At 39.4% G+C, this 26,146-nt stretch overlaps 3 non-coding genes and 1 pseudogene across 3 annotated transcripts; 3 read left to right on the top strand and 1 right to left on the bottom strand.

Moving 5' to 3' along the window:
• LOC138242482 (zinc finger protein 271-like) overlaps window positions 1-26,146 on the top strand; it is a 372,248-nt pseudogene that overhangs the window by 278,072 nt on the left and 68,030 nt on the right.
• trnai-uau (transfer RNA isoleucine (anticodon UAU)) lies at window positions 4,288-4,381 on the bottom strand. Its single transcript has 2 exons — window positions 4,344-4,381; window positions 4,288-4,323 (listed from the first exon to the last, which is right to left on the bottom strand). It is a non-coding gene; the product is annotated as a tRNA-Ile (tRNA).
• trnar-ucu (transfer RNA arginine (anticodon UCU)) lies at window positions 14,376-14,468 on the top strand. Its single transcript has 2 exons — window positions 14,376-14,412; window positions 14,433-14,468. It is a non-coding gene; the product is annotated as a tRNA-Arg (tRNA).
• On the top strand, window positions 23,354-23,425 carry trnaa-ugc (transfer RNA alanine (anticodon UGC)). The gene has a single exon. It is a non-coding gene; the product is annotated as a tRNA-Ala (tRNA).

The raw sequence follows: 26,146 nt of genomic DNA, 5'->3' as shown, positions 1-26,146 counted from the left end.
TTATTAAAATGTTGCTTTGCAATAATCTTTGGTTTTGATATGCTCATTTCTGATGTATGACATTAAAGGTATCATTAAAAATTAATGAGCCCTTGGTCATTCGCAATAATAAAATCAAAAGAAAGAAGAAAGTTACTTGTTTGTTTCAAATCATAAGTATCAGTAGATCCACACAAAGGACAAAAAACACTGTACACAAAGATAGACACAACACGATACAACCTAAATGTTATTTAAATTTCCCTACAAATCAAGAGAAATCATGGGTCCTGCAAGAAGACACTGTACAGCATCACTAATCCAAAACCTACAGAAATTGTATAGCTACAGTGAGTTACAAAAGCATCTGGATTTAAATAACTGGAACACAGGAAAGTTAAAACTATAAACAGGAATGACGTACATTGGAAAACTCATGATCATAAAGGGTCAGGCCTTTTTAAACTAACTTGCTAAAATAATATCAGAATGTTTTTGGACTGTGGTAAAAAAATATAATTAATAATTGCTTGTACTTATATAGCACTTTTCTGGACACTCCACTCAAAGCACTTTACAGGTAATGGGGACATTCCTCCACCACCACCAATGTGGAACCCCACCTGGATGATGGGACCATAGCCATAGTGCACAAGAATACTCACCACACATCAGCTCTCAGTGAGAAGGAGAGCAGAGTAATGAAGCCAAATCATAGATGGGGATTATTAGGAGGCCATGATTGGTTAAGGCCAATGGGAAATTTGACACATCTATGTAGAACAGAGGGACAGTTAGTCCTCAGTAATATACTCTACTTTGGCCTCTACTCTTTTTGAAAGAGGTCCCAGCATTTTTAATGGCCACAAAGAGTCAGGACCTCAGTTTTACATCTTACCAGAAGGACAGAGCCAGTTTACAGTATAGTGTCCCCATCACTATACTGGGGTATTAGCACCCCCTGCTGGCCCCACTAACACCTCTTCCAGCAGCAACCAGTTTTTTTTTTTCCCCAGGAGGTCTCCCATCCAGGTACTGGCCAGGCACACACTTTTTTTAGCTTCAGTGGGCTGTTAGTTATGAGTTGCAAAGTGATATGGCTGCTGGCAAGAAACTAGACCACCTGAAGGAAACTAATGCACACATGGGGAGAAACCACTCAGCTCTACTCAAGGACAATTTTTATCTCCCACCTACGATTTCAACATTTTCCTTGGAAGATGTCAAACCACAGAGCCTGTGCTGCGCTTCAGTGCCGGCTGTAGTGGACATCCTGTTGAACATAAAAAGCATATTGAGTTCCTTGGACATGAAATTACCAGATAAAAGCCATTTCTCGTCACTTGCTCAGCGAGCAGGCTCAGCGCAAACAGAACGCAGGTGTCTCAGAGTGGTGTGTCCAAGTGGCTGTAAAAGGGCAGGCCTCCACCAGGGCCACAGCTTAGCTGGTTAAAGTACCTGTCTAGTAAACTGGTGAACCTGAATTCAAATCCTGCCAGTGCCTTTCGTTCTCGTCGTGTAGAGTTTATCATTATGGACAGCAGCAGGCGTCTGCCTTAAGTTTAATGTAAGTGTTAATTTCTGGAACAACTTGTTTTTCAAAAACTGCACACAAGTTGCGATAGATAAAATACTAATCTCCCCTGTCAGTGCAGAAGAATTACTACCAGCTGGCAAGAAAATGAAAACTATTTTTTTGTCTTTAGCCTTAAACCTATGAATGTAGAAGAAAAGATGAAAAAGAAGATAACCCTTAGAGGTTCATCGAAAGCTCAGTAAACGATAAAGCAGAGGCTCGTGTTCTGAATTCTGATCTGATTGTCTTGCTTCGACCTTTAAATTGTACACTGTGTAGACGCGTCACTCTTCCTAACACAATTAAAGAGCCGCAGGCAAAAGTGCCTGTCAGGAGTTCAGTTCAGTGGCAGAGCACTTGCATTGCGTGTATAAGGCTTTGTTTTCTATCGCCACTCTGGTTTTCTTTTTAAACGTGATATCTTATCTGTGATTATCTTTCGTGTGACTTCCCCCGTGTGTGAGTTTCAGTGCGACACATAAAACCGTTTGTCTGTTTTAAAGAGATGCTATTTTTAAAACAGACCAAATGAAAGACCTAGTAGCTAAATACAAGTAGAAAACACGTGAATCTAATTGAGAAAATTTGGACTGGAGCGATGTACAGAATTACTAATAGCGGCACAAAGCTCACAGTGGTGGGGTTAGGGTATCAGGGCCAGTGGCGCAATGGATGAAGCATCCGATTTCGGATCGGAAGATTGTAGGTTCGATTCGTACCTAGCTCGCAAAGTTTTTAAACCACACTTCTCAGCGTCGTTTACGCAACCTTTCAATCGACTGGATGAGTCTCCCGTTACGTCTCCATTTCTTTCCGCACATTCTGCTTGTTTCACCTCCGATATTGTTGGACTACAGCCACAGAATCGAGGAGAGATATGGTTCCGATAAACTGTCTTAAATAATCACGTTGAAAAAGGTGACAAAGTTTTATTTTTCTTTAACATCACCTTACATTTGCCTGTTCAGTTCAAGTTATTTTCTGTACGCGCAAATTCCACCATTTTTCTGCTGTCTCCTGAGAAATGTGTCAAATCACAATAAGTAATACAATCTATTCAGTTAACACCCAGATGTGACTGAACACATTTAAGACTTACACCCCCTTTAAATATGTATTTCCTTCATTTCAGTTTTCTTCCCTCCCCAGGATACCTGAAAATTCACTATTTCATATTAAAGGCTGTACATGCATTACCTGTAATACAGCTACTAATAAAGATATACATTAATCTTAATTATTAATACATTACACTTTTATTAATAAAGACATGTATTGATAAAATTCATTGTGAATAGTTGTGGTGCCTAGAAAACAATTTTAGCTAAATATTTCAAGGGAGTGGTGCATATGTTCGTTATTGTGACTATATTATTTCCACTACATTCAGAACAGTTCAAATGCGATCACCTGTTCCACTACTGAGCTACTTAAACCCTGTGAAGAGGTGGTTTAAGTTAGTCTCATACATCAGTAACATCTAATAGGCAGCAGATGTTATTTTAGGTTTGTTGCAATTGAGAACAGGTTTAGTACAGAGCTGCTGACAAATCTCAGCAGCCACGTTCGTTGCCATGACCTGTTGTAGGGTCATTGCCAATCAGCCACAAGAAAAAAAACACATAATTTGTGCCTTTATTAAAAAAAAAGAAAAACAGAGTAGCAGTTTTTGTGGTAATTTTAAGGTACAATGTAAGAACTTAAGTTAACTAGTCCCACAGTAATGCGTGGGGTCCTATCAACAGAAAAAAAATACTTGTAACGCGAAAACACAACAACCACAAAGCCAGAAGTCTTCCGGGAACCTAGGTTAATCACTGTAGTAGTCTAACTACTACAGAAAATAAAATTTTAAAAAATTACTTAACGGAACAAATTCAAAACAAAAAGAACATTAAAAACAAATCTGGGGAACAACAAAAACACAGAATCTAATGCGAGAGCTTTCTCAAGTCTTCTGTACCCCATCGTGCTCCCTTAGTCCCAGTAGATCTCTCGTCTAAGAGGATATCTCTCATCTATCTGTGTACAGATCAGCAGGGGGTCCACAACTGATGGGAAATTAATTAGGGAGCTGCGTCAGCTGCAAAGAAAAAAGTATAGGTTTATTCCATGCTGAAAAGAGAAGGAAACACGACGTGGACCCTTCTTCGGGTGTGACGTGGAATAAACCTTTACCTGTTCCTTTGATGTTAATTTAGACCGGAACTCCAGCAAATACCTAACAGACTACAATCCCACTAGATAAGGTGTTTAGGACGACCTATACGTAGCAGCATCTAAACTGGACAGTTGCTTTCAGTAGCTAAAGACCTGCGCAGACTGACGTTGCACAAACACAGGGTGAAACAGGGTTTCGGCATGTTTTCCGTCTCTGCCTGGGGGGGGAAGGGACAGTAACAGAGCAAGGAAACTACAAGGAAAGAACATGAAAAAATAGTGCTCAGGTGGTCAGACACGTAAAAAAACAGAATCTAACTGCGAGAGCTTTTTCAAGTTTTTGATACTCCATCGTGCTCCTCTCGTCTAAGAAGATCAGTTGGAGGTCCACAGCTGATGGTAATGTAAGTAAGTAGCTGTGTCAGCATGCATGCAAAGGAACGAGTGAAGGTTTATTCCATGCTGAACAACGTTTCGACAGTGGAGCCTTCTTGTTTTTTTAATGTTAATTTAGACCTGCAAATACCGAAGAGCACCTTAACTCGTCACTTGATTTCAGTAGCTGAAGACACTGCTCCAGGTGAGGCTCGAACTCACAACCTCGACATGACTCTGCCGTTCACTGCTGTATAAGTACCGCGCTCTGACCGATTGCGCTACTGGAGCTACATAATTTACTTTCCCTTCACACACTGGCGTTGCACAAACACAGGGTGAAACGGTTTCGGAATGATTTCCGTCTCCGCGTGGGAGAAAGGGACAGTAAAAGAGCAAGGAAACTACAAGGGAAGAACATGAAAAAATAGTGCTCAGGTGGTCAGACACCACCAGCGGGTTTACACTACAAATTTGTAATTTGTAACGATATTTATGAGTCAATCAGCACACGGATTTCTCTTCATGTGTCCGAAACTTTGCAGTTTGTATTTTCGTTTAAAAAATCCACTAAACTGTCAATAATGGAGAGCTAGCAGACGCACGCCTTTGTGAAGACTTTCTTTAAGTCGATTACATGTTTCATTTTCAATTCGCCTCCTTTACACGCATAGCAGCCCGGACACGAAGCGAAAGGTTGAGAAATTATCTAGCACGTCTCATGTTCAACGTATTCAATGTGAAGCGCAGTACAGGCTCGATGGCTTCACATCTCCCATGGAAAATGTTGATCAATCAAAAAAAAATGCAGTAAAGCGCTCGAAATAGATAAAACTGTATTGATATGGACGGGAAATTGAGGTGTTATAGCAGTCCAACCCAAGACAAGCAAAACCAGAATAGACGAAAAATTAAAATACGTAGAGTAATACAAAATAAATATATAGTTAGGTGTGTGCAAAATAGGCAATATTACTAGCATTGATTCAACATAGTATAGTAGGCTAGCACCTTCCCTCTGAAGGAACGGTGTCCAAGTGGCAAAGCGTCGGTCTCGTAAACCGAAGATCGCGGGTCCGAACCCCATCCCTTTTTCATTCACCTTTATCAAGGTCTGCAAGTAACATGGAAACGTCTCTTCTTGTTACTCTTTCTGTGAAAGCACACAGTTGTCTGTTAAAGCCTAAACGGATTGCGAAAATATAATATATGGAATTTGTTAAGAACTTTATCGTCTTTTCACAAATAAATAAAGAATAATAGAAAGAAGACGTTTTATAGTCATATGCTGAGACCAGTAACAGTATCTAAGCACACATTCAGAAGACATTACAATGCCAATAGAAAAAAAAGCATTTGTTCTGGTAAATTAGATCACGAATCATTTTAAATCATTTCTTTTTAACACAACATTTGCTGGTGCTAGTTTCAGCGATTAGCTAAAATATTTTTTTTTCTCTTACAGGATTTCTTGTTTACTTATCAACGAGTATAGAAAGAATGGGGAATAAAGCAGTTTCATAAATAACCCAAAGGTCTATCACCCTTTGGGAGATGTCAAGCACATTGAGCTCCTTGGACATAAAAAGTGCCAGATAAAAACCAAAGCATGACTGTGGAACTGACTTAGGGACGTGCAGAAACTCTCTTCACACAAGCAATCCACCACAATCGAAGAATGGCTGCAGATTCCCGCTCCTGTGTTTCCTTTACTACAGAGTTAATTCATGGGAATGAAGAAATAAGGATTGTGTTTCTGCAACATTTCGTGCACAGTACACCATTTCTATCTAACAATAAAACAACAGCCACAGCAAGGGCTTTACACGCAGTCTGGGGTATTTTCCCCTTTTATATTTTTGCCACTTTATATCGAACCTGTTATACTCCCAGAAGTGCACAGTAGCTTGTACTTAATAAAAATGTACAATTCACTGCTGGTATAAACAGATGTGTGCCTTGTTTGCCTTTGTAAGCATTTATCTCAAACATAAGTTCACAATACGATAAAAACACAGAAAGCACAAACTTAAAAATATAACGATATAACGAACTCAATACCAAATCATAAAGCCAATTAAGTACCTATCCTTTGAAAACAGAGATTTGTTTATATCTACAACAAACTTGACATTTGTATCTACTTATGAATTACAAAGCAGAGAGAGTAGTCCCTGAAGTCCCTGAATTCAAAGATCAGATCTTGGCCAAAACAAGACAATAAGAGGTGGGCTGAATTTGGAACAAGAGCCTCTGCTTCGTCGTTTATTGAGCTTTTGATCAACGTCTGAGTGAAAAGGATTCACTGCTTTAACCCTTTGATTAAAGTACACAAAAAGCACCTTCCTTCAAACCAGAGACCTAAGGATGCCCTGCTGTTCCCACTACAATCCACCGCTCTACCAACTGAGCTATCAAAGGGATGCTACAGATGCAGCCATTCAAAATGAGTGGTAAAAAACCCGCGGTACAGTAACCAACCCGCAGGGCACCGCGGTAAGTGATTGGCTGGCCAAAATGACCGACAGGGGCACTCGTGGTGCATTGGTTGGTAGTGAAAAGATTTAATCATTTAATGTCTTTACTGTGCACATTTAAATCAGCTTAGTTTTGAATATTTATATGGAATTTTACCACTAAAGGGAAATTTTAGTAGCTGAGCATAAAAAGAAGAGGAGCATAACGCATCTGAAGGTCATAAACGATATTAATTTAGGAACATAAACGTTACTGTATGTATATTAACTGTACTGTGTATGGCTGGTCTTGATAGTTTAAAGAAAAAATACACACCAGTCTTCCATTTCTCCCTAAACATTTTAAGCATGAAAGTTTTATGAAACGGTACCCAAATATGTGATTGCTGTATAGAATGAATTTTAATTTTTAAAAATTATTTAACACGAAAATTAAGCTGTTTACATCTTCCGCCTGAGAACAGTCACCCGTTGCTACCCAATGCAGAAACACAGCCACTAACTAGCAAAGAGAGGACATTAGCTAGCCAATATGATAAAGAAATAAATGATTATTTTGTTTATTTCTTTTGCACATTTATTTGAACATTTCCATCGATTGTACAAGCACTTGGAAACTGTCCAATCCCTAGTTCATCAGGCATTTACCGGTCTGGCGCCGGTCTGTGTCTTCTAGGATATAATGCCAGCGAACTCTTGTTTTTATGTCCACTATAACTACGCTGGGCAAACGTTCCGAGGTCAAATTCTTCCAGCACGGGGGTACCTTTAAAGCGGAGACGATGGCACCGACATTTTTTGGCGCGCCTTCTCTTTAAAGCCCTGGCCAAATATGAAGACAGTACGTACAGTTATAATTCAAACGGAATTAAAAACTACACATCCCAGTTACCATGGTGGTGCTTGTGATCATTGCGTTTAACCAACGAAACAGGACGAAAAATCAGTCACATGACTTTGGGGCAGAGTTTCGAAAGCTTAACCTATCAGCAACAAAGCGAAATTTACACGATAGGCTACCTCAAACTGTCAGTTACACGACTGTGTATGTCGCTTAAGCCACTCCTATTTGGCATTTTAGTTATGGAGGCGAGAAGACGCCCCCCCCCCCCTCTCTGGGTGTCTGATTTGCCGCCATCTTTAACTGTTCGGTGTCCGAATCGGAGTAGCTACGCGTACGAAATAAAGTTAATCCCAACTACAAAACATATATTTTTGTGGTAAGAGGGCGCAAAACATCAGTATTTACTGCTATTAATTACTGCACGATTTATAGTTGAAATCTGAGCCTAGATATAAAGTTAGATATAAAGTTAAAATCTCGACAAAGCAATGTAGGAAATACAGAGAAAATAAATCCTTTCTGACATCTAAAATCAGTTTCGATCAAGGTCTCTAAAACGAACAAGAAAAAGAGGATTTTCGGAGGGCAATTACGCTGTGTTTATATAGAATAACTGATTTATGAGCAATCTAATTTCTTGTTCATTTAAAACAGTGAAATGTCAGCTGCAAAAGATCGCACCAGAAACAGCACTCTCTCTGACTGTCATAGACGTTCAGGAAAGGCTGAATGAAGTCATGTCAAGTACAATAATTCGGTGATCAATAATAACAGTTGTAGGACAGTATATAAGGAGGATAAGGATTTTGAAGTTGACTCGAAATCTGATAGGTAACCAGTGCAAGGTCTTGAAAACAGGTGTAATGCATCCCTGATAGGATTCTTGCTGTCATATTCTGAACATATTGAAGATTGCTCAGTGTGGATTTAATTTCCCCAGTGAACAGGATGTGCATTTATTAATTCTAGAAAAAAAGCCTTTCTTGATTTCTCTAGTTCTTAGTTTCTCTAGTTCCCTTTAAAATAAACTATTATTCCACAATGCAGAGTATTACATGGCCAGTATTTACACATGATATTTGTGATTTAAAGAAATTAACACAAGCAGCTTTTGGAGATTTAAGTGTTGGCTGAGTTATTGCAGGATAAAAGACTAGAGATGTTGGTAAGAAGAAGATAATTTGGGGAAAGTTGAGGAATACACTTATAACAAGAACACTTCCTAATGGGGTTAGGCATACTTTTGATGAAGATGATGAAGTTAACAGACTATATGTTTACATAGATACTGAAATAAGGATTGTATTTTAGATTATGTGTAGTTGCTGGCATTGAACTGTGTGTTGGATGCACATGAATTGAAGGAATGGGCAAACATAGCTGATGCGGATCCACAGAGCTAGCATATTAAGATGTTTATAATTAGAGGCAATTTGTTTAAATAACTAGGTATGGATACTGATGTGCAAGAGAGGTGGAAAGGCTGTTTCCTTAAGCCAGCACTATAAAATATTTTATTCTCAGTGAGATGCTGCCATTTCATAGTGGGTTTCTAACACTGTGTATAGTTCCATCCACACAGTGCCTTTACTTCCATCCATTTCTAATCTCTTTATCCAGTAGAGAGGATTTGGAGCCTATCCCAGTAAGCAACGGACACAAGGCAGAATACACCCTGGACATAGCGCCAGTCCATCACAGAACAGACAGACACAAACACACACACACCAGGGCCAGTTTTCCCATAAACCAATGAACTTACCAGTATGTTTTGGAGTGCGAGAGGGAGTCATATCACACATATGGAGAAAAACCATGTAACCCAGAGAGAACATGTAAACCCCACAAAACAGGATGGCAGGAATTGAACCTAGGACCCCAGTGCTGCAAGATAGCAATGCTAACCACTTCGCCACCATTATAAATGGATGAATATCTTAGTTATCTTTCTAGTTCGCAGGTTTGCATGCATAATTTAATTTTGAAAGCCACTGAGACATCAGGTACTACTGTTGTATTTATGAAAAAGAAACAAAACAAAAAACATACTAACAACTGTGCCATCCTACTCCTTAGTTAATACATTTTATTATTCATAAACAGTTAACATTGTTAGCAAAATATTTTGAATTATATTTAACCCTGTTTTTTCTTTAGTTTTGTATTTAACTTATTATATGATAGTCAGACTTAATGTATATTTGAGCAATGAAAATATATTTTTACAAGATGCGGGGGAAAGTGCAACAGCTTATTACAGTGCTAAATTTAATATTATTGATTGCTAATAGTTTATGCTAACACCTAACTTTCTTAATTAGATGTATTTAAAACAGTGAACTAAGTGTAACATACTATTCAGAAATACAATCGAAAATAGTTTTGTGCTGTTTGTATGGATGAAACGTTTCTAAAATGTATAATGTAACAAAATTAAAGACGATTAAAATCTGTAATCTTTCCAATTGTAATGTCATTAGACAGAACAACACGTTTCTGGTTTGACTAAGGATGGTATCAAAAAGTAGTCTAAGTGGTGAGAAAGCTGTGCTTAATGATAATTAAGGGACTTAAAAGTAAAAAGAGATGCTTCATATTGCTTGATTAATTTCAAAAACTAAGTTATAAATGCAGACGCGATTGCTGCCATAAGCGCTCCAGGCAGCAGAATGTTCGTTCTGTACTGCTGAGCTCCGCGCCTCCTCCCTCTCTGTAAAATCCTGGGTTCGGTAAAATGTTTCAGGCATTGATGTGAAGGACAACAGAGCTTTCACTGGCTGATTATCATTATTATCATTATAATCATTATTATTAATAATGATATTAATTTAAGGGTCTAAATATCTAAACATATGTATCTGTATAGCAGGTAGTATCACTGTATTGCACTTTCTTTGTAAACACGGAAAAACAGATTCACAACGCAAAGCTGTATCGCTGTGTAAAAAAACCCGGTTTGTAATGAGCTGCTGAGCTAAGAATAGGAATGTTCCTGCTGGCAGAGGGGGTGGAAAGTGCCTGCTGTCATTTAATTAGTATTGCAATTCGCACTGATTCCCTTGCGAAGATATGGACTTAAGAATATTCGTGCCTGGTCAAAAAATGGCATTAAGCACTTAAAATTAATATGGTTAATAATAGTAAACTGTAACAAGATCGGTTAAACTGCGAAGAAAATGCTTTCAGAGAAAATGTTTCAGGTGTGAAGAACATAGATCTCCAATGCAATTTCAACCAAACCTGTTCCCACACACCCTGCCCCCACTACCATTAGAATATACACAAAGCACTGAAATCTTTCGAGCTAATGATCAGGTGACCCGAGAGAGAGCGAGAGAAACACCAAGGGGTGCGGAACCAGGGAACTATTTACATGGAAAACGGGTGATCTCCCCAGACTGTCCGCCCGTTTCACTGTTACCTGGATACCTCTTTATTTAGAACTCACTAACACTGATTTTTAGTTTAGAAGGATTCAAGTAGGGTTTTAGATGAAAGGCAGCGACCTTAATCAAGCCCAAATCATAATTGAACCCATTCAGAGCCTACATTACATTTTAGCGTTTCATTCTGAGCAGAAGACCCTCACACCTGAAGAAGGCTTGCGTTTTCTCTCTTCTCTTTTAAGCATGTGTACAATGTGTAATACAATTACAATGTGTAATTACAATGCTGTAATACAATTTGAATAGTATGAGGGTGGGGGGGGGGGGGAGGTGTCTTTCGCTGGAAATCTCGCCTGCTTCTACTTTACGAGTACAACCCCCTCTCTGCCAGAGTGCTGGCTGTGACGAATTAAACCGGTTTCACAGGTTTCAATCACAGACCATGTGACATGGGAGTCAGGAAACTCCACCGGATTTGATAACGCTATAAAAACGCTATAAAATAATGTGACTAGGCACAGAACAAGTTTACAGCACAGTACAATAATAAATGCTGACCATGACTTTAGAAGCATAAATTGCCTTACACTCAATTTAAACACAAGCTGTCTTTAGCCCTCTAGCCCTCTACAGAAATGTAGAGATCCAGGCTCAGAACACACAGCTTCATTAGCGAATACATATGCAAGACAACTAGAGAAGACATTTTACAGAGGATGGATTTTTAGAAACATCCCATCAGTGACATCACTGAAGTCAACTCCTAGGTACTGTAACTGTCGTGTGGATAGTTTCACAAGAATCAGACAAAGGTTTAAGCATCGCTTGTTCTAGATAAAACTGCAAAAAAAAACAACAACAACCCATAATGTACTTCTTTGCGGCTCTGTTTGCCCAAATCATATATTCACAACGTGAAATCTAGAAAATAATATTACGTAACCAAAATCCGCAATATGGAAACAGAACCTGTGAAATTGTTGATAGATGATGTACTCGTAACATTTTTACAAGACGAACTACAACATTTAAAAAATGACTTGTATGTACTTGATATCTCTAATCAATCCACGGCAACATTGTTAAAAGCAGAGTCCCAGCACAAAACGAAACTAAAACGCATACCATTTCAATACCGCTTCTTATTAGTTGCTCAAAAGTAATTTGACCATATGAAATGCATAATATAAATCTAGAAACATATACGTGAGCAGTACTTAAGCACTGTAGTATCGGTGTTAAGACATACCTCTCAAATACTGTAAATCAAGTTAAAAATATCTCAAGACCGATTCTGGTCATAATGAAACCATGTTTCGTGTATGTTTTCTTTAAAGTACCGAGACCAGCCATATACTGTATGTTTATGTTCCTAAATTAATATCGTTTATGGCCTTCACACGCGTTGCAGTATGCTCCTATTCTTTTTATGCTCAGCTACTAAGATTTCCCTTCAGTGGTAAAATTAGATATGAATATTCAATACTTAAACGGGCACAGTTAAGACATTAAATATACATATACATACTGTATACAGTACAGTTTTCATACGGTAATATTTTTATGTTCCTAAATCAATCTCTTTTATGAGCATGTGAAAGGCATGGTGAATCGATTCTCAAAAATTACTGTACGTTGCATGATTGGAAACAAATGCGTGATTGTGAAATGCTGTGGTGTTACTTTTACAAAGACGGTCAATGAAAAAAAGAATGTTGACCAGGGCAATACTTTGAGTTTACACTTACAGCTTGTCCAAGGTCATTCATTATTAATACTATTAGTAATATCTTCGTTAAAGACTTTGATGGCCACAGCTCAAACATGAGAGGTTGAGCTTTATTAGCTCCACCTTGCGGAAATTCCGGATACTATTATTTTGCTTGTCGTATTATAGGAGAATTTACGGTAACTTGCGGTATTTACCGGTAGCTTGCGGTAGACTGCGTACAGCGTACCGCAAAATAATGCGGTATCGCCCGCGCATTTTGAATGGCTGCATCTGTAAGAGCTGCTCTCTGGCACATACTGCCCAATGTAGTGAAATGTTCCGGGTGATTTAAATCCCAGTTCGACATCATGTTTCCAATTCGTTTCCTTAGAATTCCGACTTTATATCTCATATTTGCGACTTCGAAATAACCCATATTTCATTGTCTGTCCTCTTGTTATTGTAACAGATTCGGGTTGTAGGGCTTGTGCCCTCGCCACTCCCACCCTAGTTCATGCCTCACTGCTTTGGCTCGAACCCAGGTCTGAGGCATAAATCCAGCACCCTAGACCGCTCGACGACTCTGCCTTCACCACTGCCTTCCTTCCTCACATTACTTGCTCGGAGAATGCCGCGTGGCTTCAGCTCTTCTTGTCCGATGCGTGGAAACAACTGTACCTTCGTTTTCTGAGATGCTTCCTGTCACTTGGTGAAATCTCGACTTCTTTGGCAGCTCTCAATATAGTTCTTCTTTGGAGCAGGCTTCAGACCTTTTAATTTATTTATAAAGGAGGGCGCATTCCGAAACGTGTAATTCCTGTTTTAGAAATGCTCTGGGCTCTGTTTCTTATATAACGCACAAACAGTATTCTAATTGTATACTGTAGATCAGTGCAGCAGTCATACTGAATTTGGCTGGGATTCTTAAATTTTTCTTGAAAACGTATTCAGGGTTGCTTGAAACTAGAATAAAAAAGTGATCTGAAACTGCCTACCTTCCAATCTCTGATATTGCTCTAACTAAACTCAGATGTGATCTTCTGCAGATGTGCAGTGTGCTTTTACTCTTGTATTATAAACTACCTCTGATGTTGTTGAAGGGGAAAAAACTGCACAGAAAATAATAAAATGTTTCTACACTTCAAAATGTCCCTTTAAAACCCTCCTCACACACCTAGATGTGGAGAGCGGGCAGGTAGAAAGGTTTTACAGGTGCTCATGATGTTTCTCACGGGGTGTTACCTGTCGTAGTATCTCTCTCTGAGCCTTTGGAAAGAAAAGAGCGGCTCCAGTGTGAGGTAACGTTTTGAACAGCCGGTCTCCTTGTCTTGCAAAACAAGAAATGAAAATCAACCGGGAAATTGAACAGTGCAGGAATCAGCACAGTATACAGTAGGAAGCAATTAAACAAAATGATTTGCAAAAATTGTAGTTGAGTAGATTGGAGTAAGAAATTAATTCTATTTGTAAGCAAACAAGAGCCAGCGCTGCGCATGAATTACACCAATCTTTCAGCATTTCTGAAACGTTTGATTGAATTGACAAAGAAATCCTCTCCCGATCTTCATCTTTGAAAAGGTTAACCTTTTGAGTCAGCAGGCATAACACTGCAAATTTGCCTGTTTCTCACAGGTGTTTGAAGTTGTGGATAACATTTCACAGGGTAGGCACCATGGCACCAAGGCACCGCTTAGCTGGTTAATGCACCTGACTACAAAACAAGAGATCCTGGGTGTGAATCCCAGCAGAATCTATTCATAGACACCAGGCAATTCACTGCTGATATTTATAGAGCTCAATTTAAGAATGAAAGGATACACATGTGTTACAGCTTTCTGCAGGTGTTTTATAATTTAGCATATCTGTTGGCTCTGTGGCGCAACGGAGAGCGTGTTGGACTTCTAAGTGTTGAGATATTTAAGTCATTCAAAGGTTGTGGGTTCGAGTCCCACCAGAGTTGCATGTCACTTTGATTCAGCCTTTCGAAATCCTCTAGGGATTGGTATTGATCAAGTCAAATAGAGGACTTCTTCAGAGTTGACAGTCAAAAATGAACCAGCAGCCACAAGGGAGAAATGAGCACTGGACCTGGTCAGTGATCACAATACTCCTATCCTGGAGTCCTTGAACTGACTTCCTGTCAAGTTTCATGCCGGCTTCTTAATCTTCATGCTCACCTATAAGGCTCTCCATGGCTTGACACCTCAGTACCTGTCTGAGCTATTATTGCTCTACTCCCCACCTCGCAACCTTGGCTCTTCTAACTCTGGTCTCCTATCTGTCCCCCAAGCCTGTCTACACTCTATGGGTAACAGGGCCTTCTCCGGTTATTCCCCCAAGCTCTGGATCTCTATCCCCAAGGATATCAGAGAGTCACCTTCTCTAAATTCCTTCAAATCCAGACTTAACACCCTCTTCTTTAGAAGAGCCTTTAATGAACTATTCTTTACCCCTCTGCTCCTACTGTATTTAGTACCACCATCTACTGTTTCCTCTAACTGTGTATTCTCATCCTGCTTATCTTGTGTAGTTTTTTTATTTTATTGTTGTCATTCTGCAAAGTGCTTTGAGAAGGCACCGTTAAAGGCGCTATATAAAGTAAAGTTTATCATTATTTTTAATAATGAACAATGCATTTAACACTGAGCACACTTAGTCCTTCTTTGAGAAGGATTGCAGGGGTAGGGAACAAGCTTTTCACTTGTGTTGTTGAAGACTGTATCCTGTTTTTGTTGCAGGAAATGTCTGAATGCCATCATCAGAGCAAGGAGAGGATTAGGGTTTTGGGGAAGTCTATTTGACGCCTGAAACTGTGTGGTTCCTGGTTGTAATGGCACTCTACACCTAAACAACAGAGAACACCGTTGACATCGCTGAACTGCCTAGCGGACATTTTGTCGCCTTCTCCTGACCTGTATTTAACGCGATTCTTTGAAAACGTGGCACATTATATCTGTGCTACCTTTATGGAGGGTGAGCGCACTCACAAGGATCATAGATTTCATGAAAAGCATCTAAAATCGAGCATGAGAAAATGACATCACACTATAAGGTTGAATGGCACGAGTTCTCCTGTTCCCTCCGCAGAACATGTGTGTTTTAAAGGAGGTGTCATGTTATTTTTTTGCCAGATAATGCCATGCCGTAAGAACAGCGTGGTTGTTTAAATGTATTGGTCTGAAATTGGTTTTAACTGCAGGGAAATAACAAAAAAAACAAGTGCTTCTTAACACAGAGATAGTTGGAGATATTTGGCAGCAGTGGGATTCCAGCTCACGTCCCCAAAGAGACTGGTGCTTTAAGGCAGCTTTTTAGAGCGCTTGGCTCTGTTAGCCTCAACTGCCACATACCTCACATTGGCTCAGAGAAAACTGGGTGACTTGTAAAGCCTGGTAGGAGATGAAAGAAATAAATGCTTCTTTTTTTGGACAAAGTCTTTATCTACTAAAAGAAGGAAATAAATATTTGATTATTGTTTGTTCATCAGTTGTTTTGATCATATTATTGTAATGCAGTGCCAGGTACAATTAAGGTATAATATGTACATGAACATCATGTCTGAGTCGGTGATGGCAGCAAACTATCGCTGGAGGACAGTTCATAATGAGCGGGTAAGCTGGCATAATGAGGGGGAAGAGATCGGCCTCTGTGACGCAGTGTCCAGTGACACTAACCTTCTGTCCTACTGTTCTCTGCTAACATAGAGGGTAAATGTTGTTTTAGGTGAATGTAGGGTTTCTTTCTTGTAAAATATTTTTGAGTGCATTTTTGTTGCTGAAAATGAATCTTGTGCATTTGAATGCTGTGTTCATCTTCTGATATTGTCACCTAATTCTGTATATTATTTCATTAGACTACTACATTTGTAGGGGCTCAATTGCATTAGATTGCATAGTGATAGTATTTCTTACCTTTTATATACTTCAGTCAAAAATGTAGAGAAAGTGCTCCTGTTTTCACCATTATCAGAACCGTGATGCAACAGAAATATTTACTCTCATAAAAGTATTGTAATTACCAGAAGTTCTGTTCTGTTACAGTCTTAAATGACACAAACCTTCTGTCTTACCGCTTTGCACTTCTCCAGGAGCCAGTTCAGCACACAAGGATCCTCAGGCAAACAAATGCTGCAATCGCTTGATAAAAGCCATTTCTCATCCTTTCTCTTAGTGTCAGTGCTCCTATTGTATGCAAAGGAAGCGACTTGAAAATGAAAGGTGTGATCATCTTAACGAGAGTCTTCATGAAGGCGTGCGTCGGCTATCTCTCCACTGGCAATTGACTGGGCTTGTGAAGAAATCAATCTCATTCAATGACCATACAAATTGCACAGCTTAAGGCACATGAAGAGAAATATGTGTGCGTTTGACACAAAACATTATTGCTTCACATTGTCCACAAAGCTATTTTGCTTGTCCAACCTCCTCTTCCTACTTTTCAGTGAACACAATTATTTCAGTTTCTTCTCTTGTATTTTACTTGATATTTTACTATCCCTTTCCCCCATGTGGAGATGTATCCACATCCGAAACCCCGTGTTTCACCCTGCGTTTGTGCCAGTTTTACAATCCGTTTAGGAGCCTAACTTACACAGGTCAAGTAGTGCAACCGATCAGTGTGTGGTACTTGCACAGCTGTGTACAGTGGAGTTATACTGAGGTTGTATGTTCAAGCCTCCCCTGGAGCCATTAAGTCTTTTGAACGTTTTCCACCAATAAAAAGTTCATTCACCATAGCAATTTCACTGTGACTTTGCAGGTATTCATAATGAGAGCAATGTTTTATAAGTGATAAATTTCCACACCGGAAAATATTGGAGAGAAATGGCTTGTCACACTATTGGCAGCAGGCACTCAGACACAGAAATGTCCTGTCATTGAAGTAAATTCATGAAGAAGAGGAGTGACATCATTGCAAATGCGATATTTTCTGATGGCTGTTTTTTGTTAATAATGATTCACGTGGGAATTTCTGCTGTCGTTACTACTAATAGTGATAAAAACAGAAGACTCACAGCTCTCTGGATGTTGGTCTGGACTCTAGAAAGTGTTTCTTTTCGCAAGCAGCTCTGTACATCAGCACTATAACACTAATGCAGATACTGCTAATACAGCAACAGTAATACTATCACCATAACATACACTATCATTGTTACTAACTTGGTCATCATTATCACTATCATTGTTACTGACACAAACTACTACTAGACTAATAATACTTATACCTACAGTAATACTGTTATGAAAATCAAACATGACGATGAGTCTTAATATTCTGACACTAACAGCATAATTATCACTAATATTAACATGAATACTAAAACTATCAGTAACACTATCATCATTAATACTCACATACTGTAGACACTACACACACTGACAGATATACCCACACATAAACTTACAAATATACAACTTCACACTGACAGACACCAGAAACTCACAGACAGACACCATACACACTCGTCCACAGGCATGCATTCACAGAAACAAATAGACACTATGCATACTCACAGACACACACTTACAGAGACCACACACACACTTACAGACACACACCCACACACACTTATCTACAACTATTCCATACATTCTATACAAACATACAATTTAATTTGCTGTAACCCATCTAAATTTTTAAATTTGCCAAAACTTACAAATACATATAAATCTACAGATACATGATAACTAACACTAACTAATTAATTGCTTACACTTATATAGTACTGTTCTGGACACTCCACTCAAAGCACTTTACAGGTAATGGGGACTCCCCTCCACCACCACCAATGTGGAACCCCACCTGGATGATGGGACCACAGGAGGTCTCCCTCCAGGTACTGACCAGCCTCACACCTGCTTAACTTCAGTAAGTTGCCAGTTGTGAGTTGCAGGGTGATATGACAGCTGGCCACTAAGGCTTATACTATCATTATCACTAACACTGACACAAACTATTTATAATTAATAACTAATGCTATCACTAAAACTAACACTACTACTCTTAATACTTTAACAGTAACACTATAATTATAATTAATATTAACATTAATATGAACATTAAAACTGAAACTGTCAGTAGCGCTTTGTTATTAATACTCACATGAACACTACCATTAAATCTACCAGTTGTACTCTCACTAATGTTAAAATGAATACACTAGAAGTAATATTAGTTGCTGCCCGTGACGTCACATGCGCTCTCTGTGACGAATGCGAGACACCTAGACACATACAGTGACGTGCCAGCTGTTGCCGTGGTTACCATACTTGTGATTTATAAACACTGGAAAAATGCATTTAATCTGTTACTTACATACATTTATCAACTTGAAATATAATTTTCTAGCTCTAGGATACATTAACCTAAATAATAATATGAATAATCATTGTTTAATTTCGGTTTGAACATTATTAACACTAAACACACTATTTATTGACTGTTTTCTAGATATTTAAACAGGGTCAAGAAAAGAATCAGTACTCACCAATCAGTGAAGTTAATCAATTATTGTACGATTCTTCAGTTGAATTAATTGGTTGTCGATAGATAAGTGATCAATAACTCTCCTCAGTGCGCACCGCGCTCCTCCTGCGGTCCGGCTCTCTGATCCAGGCACTCTGGCTGGTGTCTGTGACGTCACAGCGCTCTTTCTGACACAGCAGAGCGCGTCTCGCTGGAGGAGACTCCTGTCCGGAAACCGGGGGGCTTTTCATACAAATATAACATCTCAAAAAAAAAAACACACCGGACTGTGAAGAGAAGCGAATCATAACAATTGGAGAAGGTGAGCGACGAACCTAGGAATAAAATTCATTAAACAGAAAAAAAAAGTTTACATCGCAGATTAATGCGTTTCAAAGCTTACCCGTGTGGAGCAGTAGAGGACGGGCACGAGTCCCTGAAATAAGCGTTTTTAAATGTTTTAAACGAATCATCAGAGTATAGGAGCCAGGAGGATCAGACTCCTGATCCTGGAGGTTAAAATGTGTATCCTGGTTTTATTTCCACCCAGCTCTCAGTTCCATTGGTGGTCTGATGATTTAAATGAACTGTATAACTGTTACCAGACTTAATCTAAATTGTAAATTTATAAGACTGTGAGACACTTGTGAGAGCAGCTGAATCCCAGGGCTGGTGTGGAATCACACACAGACAGGTCTTCTGTGTGATCTGAGTAACACTGCTCAGAGCTACAGACTGGTCAACTGGTCACTATTGTAGTCACGACCATCGGACCATTGGCTACTAATAATCAATATACTGATAAAATAAATACTCACATGAACACTACCATTAAATCTACCAGTTGTACTCTCACTAATGTTAAAATGAATACACTAGAAGTAATATTAGTTGCTGCCCGTGACGTCACATGCGCTCTCTGTGACGAATGCGAGACACCTAGACACATACAGTGACGTGCCAGCTGTTGCCGTGGTTACCATACTTGTGATTTATAAACACTGGAAAAATGCATTTAATCTGTTACTTACATACATTTATCAACTTGAAATATAATTTTCTAGCTCTAGGATACATTAACCAATCCCTGCTTCTGGTAGCCTCGGTTACCAATTTTGCAGTGACAGAACACTTTGAAGATTTACATTCTATTTAAATATGAATTCACTAAATTTCAGTTCTCTTCACTCCCCGGGAGAACTGAACTCTCACTATCGCATCCCGAAGGCTTTACATGCATTAGTTCAGGTAGGTAGCTACGTCAGCACACGTAGTCTGCAAAGGAACAAGTAATAGGTTTATTCCATGCTGAAAAGAGACGAGAGAAAAGATAATGTTTCAGCTGTGAAGCCTTCTTCAGAAACGTTGTGTTTTCTCTCTTCTCTATTCAGCACGAAATAAATCTATTACTTGTGCATTTACATGCATTAGCTGTGATACAGATTCTAATAAAGACAGAAAGAAACTGTTTGTTTTGTGTCTCAAGGTGATCCTCTTCTCGATCCAAATGAAATGTTTAATATGATCCCTCGAGAAAAAAAAGTCCATTTCAGCCTGGAATGATTGATGCCCCATCAAACATTTTGTAATATCTCCGGACGTTTATACAGTAGGATCCTGGTTGGTGACTTAAATTCAAGGTAAACAAGACTAAGGAAACGAGTTGGAAACTTGATGTTGAACTAGGATTTAAATCACCCGGAACATTTCACTACATTCGGCAGTATGTGCCGGAGAGAAACTCTAGACCTCCCTTCGATAGCTCAGATGGTAGAGTGAAGGATTGTAGTGGTAATAGCAGGGCATCCTTAGGTCTCTGGTTTGACTCTGGCTCGAAGGAAGGGGCTTTTTGTGTACTTTACAGAGTAAATAAACTCTTTTACTTCAATGAAAGAGTTAAAATAGCGAATCTTTTTTACTCAGACGTCGATCAAAAGCTCAGTAAACGACAAAGTAGAGGCTCTTGTTCCGAATTCAGTTCATGTCTGATTGTCTTGTTTTGGCCAAGATCTGATCTTCAAATCAGGGACTACTCTGTTTTTATTGTAGATATAAAGGTGTTCTCTGGTTTCAAAGGATAGGTACTTAATTGGCTTTGTGATTTGGTATTGATTGTGTTTCCTTATATTATTGTAACGCATATGGCCGACAGGTACTGTGTAAGAGCTGGCTTACCAGAGCTGGTGACGTCACTGCCCTTCCCAGTAATAGCAGGACCACAGCCCCTAGGCAGTGGAGAGATATCTCTTTAGCTCACCGGGCTGGGTCCCTGTTGAGTAACGTGGGAGTCCCAGGTTCGAGCCCCCGACGGTGGGGGGGCCAACCTAATGCGGCAAGGGCGCCCGCCTGAACCCCCGTTGTGTTACATTATTAAGTTTGTGCTTTCTGTGTTTTTATCATATTGTGAACTTATTTTTGAAACAAATGCTTACAAAGGCAAAAACAGCACACCTCTGTTTATACCAGCGTTGAATTGTACATTTTTATTAAGTACTGTGCACTTTGGGGAGTATAACGCGTTCGATTTAAAGTGGCAAAAATATAAAAGGGGAAAACACCCCAGACTCCGTGTAGAGCCCTCGTGTTGACTGTTGTTTCATTGTTAGATAAATACGACATGCGTTGCACGAAATGTTGAAGAAACATAACCTGATATTTTAATACTTTGATAAATATGAAGCTCCAGATATTTTTTCAAGGATTTTTTTTTTCACGTTGCGATCCAGACCTCAGACGTACAGTCTGACAGTGACCGTACCAGAATGGATTCTGCTGGGAGCCGGACTGCGCTCATTCTCACTTCCTGTGCTGAAAACAGCACCAGCTCTTCCCCGAGCACCGCCTACAGCTGCTGATGAAGACACCCGCTGGTAGACCTTCTTTAACTTTCATAGCATCTGAGGACAAGCGCTGAAGCCAACCTCCCCATACCCATATTTTCCAAGCCAGAAATCAAAAGCGCGGACAGTAGCGTAGCCGAGCCTGCTAAGGTGCTAGGTTTTAGGCTCCAGTTTCTATGGGATCTTGGGTCCAAATCCTACTGCTGTTAACGTTTTTTAAGACCTTGCATCCTCTGATTTGCAATACTCTCAGTCTCTCGAGAGGCTGCGCAAGGTGTTTAGAGATAGAATTTCTAAAAAACAGGCTCTCTAAGCTTAACATCAAGGCAGAAAAAAAAAGTTTGTTTTCTCAACAGAAATATCTGTGGCACTTTCAGCTTTAAGTAGGGAAGAATGTCTGCCGAGATCATAAAATTGGCGATCAAAATAAAACCACAATTCTTGTGGAATATCCTTCAAAATCGACGTTCAAATGAAGGATTTGAAGAAACTATGAAAAAAGCAACAGCAATAGCATAGGATTTTGATTTTTGCTCTTCAATTAATTAGATCGCCGAGGAGTTGCGCCCCTACAAACAACACAAATGATGAAACCCACTTTCTTTGTTATTGCTACGTTTGTGCCGGTTTATGCTGTTGATAGTAGTATTTGTGCTTTTGAAAGCATCTCAGAAGATGAAGGTGCAATCACTTCCACATGTCATGATACCATTAAAAAATTTGGTGATGCACTGGTCGGGATTCAAACCCAGCTCAATTATTTGGAAGGCGCCTGTATCACCAACACACTTCTAAGAAGCAACTGCACACTTTCGCAATCCTTTCCCTCACCTACAAAATATGAAGACACAGACGACCAATTGAAACTAATTTGATTCACTCAAGGCTCCGCTCTTTTGTTGTGATGTCATTTTAATTAATGTTCGCTGTGATTAGGTGTCGTTTCTGTCTCTTAAAGTTTAAGAGTCTGCTCCTTTCTTCCTAGTATCGAAATAACATGTTCCATGATTGTTTACAACCACCACTAAAAATATTCAGCTCTAACGCCTGTGTGCGTTGACAAGGCATCTCAAAAGGACATATTAAATAAGAACACGATCCTTCCTGTTACCATTACTGTGGTTGGAGCGATGTTTCACAGTTTTGTGTTCTTCTACAATATTTACAGACAGGGCTTTATCACTGGAGTTGTACAGAACGAGTGTGCGTCAGTCCTTGAAAATCATCAGTACTGCTGTTTTTCTATGCATAGTTTAATCAAGAGCACTTAAAAGATGCAAAAAGCTTTCAAAGAAAACAGAATTGAAAGACAGTCGAGTAAGAAGGTTGAAAAAAGCACTCCCCCATCGAGGAATCAACCACCGTCGCCCATGTGACTGGATTTAAAAATAACTGATTCATTTGTGGCCAGTCTCTGGAAGTAGAGCACTGTAGTAAAGGAAACGCGAAAGTGGGAAACTGCAGGCATTCTTCATGAGTGGTGGATTGTGGTCAGCGAGCATCTGCACATCCCTAAGTCTCTTCCATAACCTTACACATTGGGGATGTAGCTCAGTGGTAGAGTACATGCTTTGCATGTATGAGGTCCTGGGTTCAATCCCTGGCATTGCCAAGTGCTTTATATTACTGTGCTCACATCGCAATCTTCTGTTGAGTGAGAACTCTTTGTCTGTGTTTATAGACAGCCAGGTTTACACAATTAAATTTAGACACACTCGAAGTGCTACAGTGTTCTCTCCTGTTTTAAATGTAACTCCAAAACATTTAGTTCTGTTCTTCACACTTGTCATGGCTTTTGCAGAAAACACCCGTTGAATCTCTTGAGAGATCATTCAGTGAGCGAGTCCTCCCTCTGGACTCCACACTAAACTGAAAGCTGCGCGAATTCCTCACTGCGTGTCCTGTACTCTTACAAGCGCTCTCGTGTAGATGTGGAGCACGGTTATAAGGACACTTTGAACTTTTTCCGTTTGAAAAGAAAAATGCAAATGATCATGAAAAGTATTGATCGTATGAAATATCCACGGTACAACTCGAGAAAGAACTGAAGGACTACACAACGACTTTTGATGATTAAAAGTTATTTTAAGAAATACAACCATCCGCACATGGGCTTGGATCCTGAACGCTTAAGTTGAAAGAACAAAAGCGAAGGATATGATCTGTAAACTCTCTTCATTGTCTTAAAGTTTATTAAATAAAACAATATATTACTTTCTTAATAATTTCTTACTGTTAATAGACAATTTATTGAATTTTTGCAAAATCTCATTTACAAACTTTTTTCTGTTAAATTGTTATTCACATACTCGAATGTAGATAAACGTTATTGTCTTCCGGTGTGTGAGCCCATTTCTCAAAAAAAATATTTGTTAGTCTGTCGGGAGGCTGCACAAGGTGTTTAGAGATAGAACTTCTAGAAGACAGGCTCTCTAAGCTTAACATCAAGGCAGTTTTCTCAACAGAAATGCTCTTTGGCACTTTCAGCTTTACTTTGGGAACATTGCCGAGATCACTTTTTAGCCAATGCACATGATAGGGTGCCGGCAAATACATTTAATATTGGCTGTGTTAGCGAGCTGCTTTTTCCTTTGAAACTTTTACTTCTTCATGCTGAATCATTGGCAGGGGTAAAGCTAATTAAATCTTTTCGCATAGCGCTCCATCAGAAATACTTTCTCCTTGGTCAAAACGGGCACAGAAAGTTTTATAAGGGCAGCCTGTTTTGCACCGTCTAAATAACCGACAGTATGCGAATAAGCTTATTAATAACAGTATTTACAATATAACCCATGTTCAAAAATGCTTTTAGCTTCTTTCAGTCTAAGAAACAGGGGTGTTTTAGCGGATTGTGGTCTTCAATTAGTAAACGCTGAAGTGTTTCCCCGCTCGTGAGCAGATCTGGCTCCATTTAAACAGAATCCTGCTCAGCTCCAGCTTTCACTGCAACTTTTGAATTGAGCCCAAAGCGATAAGCAAGCTGAATTATCAAAGCTCATTAGGTACTAGAGATCACGGTATGTTATCAGGTAAATGCAGTCCCATGTATCCTCCGTAATTTCGAGTAAATACCAAAACACACCATCCGCGACCCACAGCGGGAATAAGCAGGACTTGGTTGCTCAGAGCGTGAGGCAACTATCGCCTGGAGGGGGATTTGATCCTCGCTCTTGCTACTATTTGAAATGCCATCATTAAAGAAGCGTAATAGAGATTTTTGCAGATGTTTTTTATGCTCCACTATACATTACAATCATGAAAACAAATCAATTAGAAATATGCAATACAACGTCGGTTCCCGAAAATAAAATCTGTTTTACACAGACATCATTGCTTTTGAGATAATCCAGATTGTGAAGACAAGTGCGCCCTAGCTTTGGAAAATATTACTCAAACGTTGGAAAGTACAACACGTTTGTACGTTTGACATTTACAACAGGTAACATGGCACTTCTCCAGCAAAGCAACTCAGGTTAGTGAACTACTGGTGTATTCAATACACCTCCATTCATCCATCACCTGTCAGGATGGTTGAGTGTTCTAAAGCACCATTCAAAGCGCTTTACAGGTAATGGGGACTCCCCTCCACCACCACCAACGCACCATGATCAAATACTCATGTTTTTCTAGCTCTCACGGGTATTCTTGTCTCCAGATCGAGGTGTGGGTTCAAATCCCACTCCTACCAGCTACTCTTTTTCCCTGTTAAATTTTTCCCATCTTGATGTGCTCGCTGACATAGACAGGAGAAGGAAAACGAAGAAACCGCTTAGCAGGCACACGATGGGCAGGAAGATTCATGAACTATTAGATGTGATTAGCAGAAAGTCAACTATAAATAGACTTTGTGCATTAAGAACTGTTTGCATTGCCTGTAATCTAGGTAAGATTTACGGTAAGGTATGCATTCAAATGTGAAAGACTACAATAATGTAAAACCAGGAGAAGACTTATTAAAACATACTGTTTTCCTTGCGGTTTCTAATGTATTTTATTAAATGGGGGCTTTGTGAAATCAACTTTTAGCCTCTTGGAATGCAGCCACTCTCCCCGGTCTAAATACCATTATGTAAAATTAGGAAGCAGCAGTATTTTGATAAAGTGCGGTGTTCCTTTATCACAGTAACACAACAGTAAACAGTAAACGCTCAGGTGTTTATACTTACTCGGGAGCAGATCACCCTCAATTTAGAAAAAACCTTTGCTCCTCCCTTGCTTTCACAGCGATATCTGAATCGAGCCCCATAGCGTTAAGAAAGCTAACTTACACACAGCTCATATGACATTGGGAGTCACTGTACCCTATCACGTCCCGCTTGCACTGTCCTACTAA

This window comes from Lepisosteus oculatus, chromosome 14, assembly GCF_040954835.1.
Source record: "Lepisosteus oculatus isolate fLepOcu1 chromosome 14, fLepOcu1.hap2, whole genome shotgun sequence".
Lineage (NCBI taxonomy): Eukaryota > Metazoa > Chordata > Actinopteri > Semionotiformes > Lepisosteidae > Lepisosteus > Lepisosteus oculatus.
This window is presented reverse-complemented; position numbering and strand designations above follow the sequence as displayed.